Consider the following 2,528-nt stretch of genomic DNA (forward strand, 5'->3'; position numbering starts at 1 on the left):
GGGCGGGGGGGGGGGCGGCGGGCCAGCCGGCGATTGGTGGCCGCCAGCCCTTTGTTAGCTGCCCGAGCCGCCCAGGGAGGCTGGGGCACCTGCCCTGCCTGGGCACCCCCCACCTCCCTGCTGCTCCGGGGCTGCCTGGCAGGGGGGCTCCGCCGGGTACCGGAGCCCGACGTGGGTAGGGAGGGCAGGCCGAGCTGCAAGGGCAGCACCAGGCACCAGGGCGGCTGCACTTCCACCTGCAGCGCAGCGCCGGGCACCTGGGCAGGCTTCCAGGGCAGACTGGGAGGAGAAGAGCGAGCACAGGACAAGCATCCCGAAAGCCAGGAAAGGGGGCTCTGCCCTTCGAGACAGGCTAATGGGGGCTTGGAGTCAGGCTTCAAAGAGCGAGCTAGGGTTTTCTTAACTTCCCTGCTAAATAAAAGCAGGCTAGACGCAGACACACACACGCTCGTTGCCTAACAACCCTCTTTAATGTTCCTGGTCCCCGATACTTTCCCTATACTTTCTGGCTAAGCCTCCTCTTCCAGTCCTAATCTGCATCATCAAAATAGGCGCCCTGCTGGGAAGTATTAAAATGGCAACCCCCCACGGAGGCCGCTGCCTCTGCCACTGCGCGTGGATACTGAAACGGCGATACATATTTCTAAAAATACGCTGGAGATGCTTTGACGTTGTCATTTTGTTAACGGGGTGGGTTTTTTTTTTGGGGGGGGGGGGGGGGGGGAGGTGTGGGGGGGGGGGGGGGGGGGTAATTACTGGAGCGTTCATCAGACCCGGCTGTTAAAGCCTCCCCTGGTAGCACAATGGATGCATAAAAGTCACCCATAAAAAGCTGGTGCCAGCACTAATCCTCCTCCAAAATGTGGAGGGCTCAAATCAAGCTCTGTATTTCAACAAGCATCCTCCCTCTGAAGCCTTGGAGCATTAATGAAATAATCCTTCACACTCCGAAGGGGTATCGTGCGGGATAGCTGGGGAAGCGGAGGCCCGCAATGATGAGTGGCGTGAAGGCAGGAGGAGCTGAGCCCGTCAACCCCCCAGACTGCAAAACGCAGGCGTGGAGTCGGGGCCTGCTCCTTTCTTTGCTGCTGGCTGTGCCGAAGGGGGAGAAGCCTGTGTCAGATGCCAAGTCATCTGCCCCACATTGCACAGTGAGTCAGTGAGAGACAGGCACAGGACTGGGAGACTGAAAATCAATCACTCAACCAGAAATGAGTTATCCTGGGAAGCTTCTCCTGCTTCATTTTGGTTCCGATAAACGTGCAGGGGGCTGAAGGACAAATGTATGCAATACTTCCTTTGCAGTATGTCCTAAAGGAGAGATTTAACCAACGCTAAACTTCTCGATGCACGATCATGCCCACGAGTTGGAAATACTGGACGCACTGCCTTTCGAGCTCTTCATCATCTTATGTTCAGTGCCACGTGCATAAACTAGTTAAAGGGATCTCACTATGCCTTTGGAGATGGAACAAATCATTTTCTCCACCATCCAGGTGTTCCCGAGAGACACTGCAACTCTGAATGCTTGCATGTGTAAACTTGTTCAGTGAGTTGAAATAAAAATGTGGAACGCTCATACTTGACTCAGTTATTTAAAAAAATACAAGCCAGGAAAACTAATTTGCTTTTCAACAACAAAATATTCTCAAACCCTCCACTTGCCAGCAACAAAAATCAGGACACGCACCCAGCGCGCACATAATTCACGGAAATTTCTCCTTTCTTCCTGTGATAAGAAGCGTGGCAGTCCAAAGTAATATTTTAATTGGCACATGCACGGAAACCACTGCCTACTCATCATTTACTGGGCTTAGTACTAACAAAAGACAAAGATTGTGGGGCTCACACGCAGCACTTTCTGATATCATTCGCATTTTGGGCTGTGCTTGCCCCTGTGGGACCACAGCTCTGCAGTATCATGGCACGGGTCTATTCATTCTCAGATGGGAGAGCTGGCATTTTCCTGCACGAATCATTTATTCCTGTAGGGATCTGCAGGCCCAGGCTCAACGTCACAACCTATTTATCCATCTTTGCTGACTTTCTAAGAGAAGTCAGATCCACAGTACTTTCTGAAAGACCCAGGCAGAAACTACTTTTGTCCTGGCTTATTACCTCTCTCTAAACAAGCCGTCATGTTTAAAGGTGGGCTCAAGACCATTGAACACAGAACAGCTGCCATATTTTCTTACTGTACTTCCAGTACCTAACTCATTGCTACGAGATTTTAATTGAACACCTACTCGGAAGTCCCAGGAGCGTAGATTATGGATTATCAAGAAAATTAAACGCTAAACATTTCAGAAATCTGAATTCCATCCGCAGACACCAAGTTTTATGCATTTTCATAGCAGACACTACATAAGAATGAAATCAAATTTAATTGCCTCTTAAATAACTGCAACAGCCACTTTAATTTTATTTCAACAGCAATGAGCTATTCATAAATCAAGTGGTTCAAATCCTAGCATGGAATGACAAGTAAATAGAGCAGAACACATTCGAGCAGAGTATAAACCCTACAC

Source organism: Alligator sinensis, unplaced genomic scaffold (genome assembly GCF_000455745.1).
Source record: "Alligator sinensis unplaced genomic scaffold, ASM45574v1 scaffold1244_1, whole genome shotgun sequence".
Classification (NCBI taxonomy): Eukaryota; Metazoa; Chordata; order Crocodylia; family Alligatoridae; genus Alligator; species Alligator sinensis.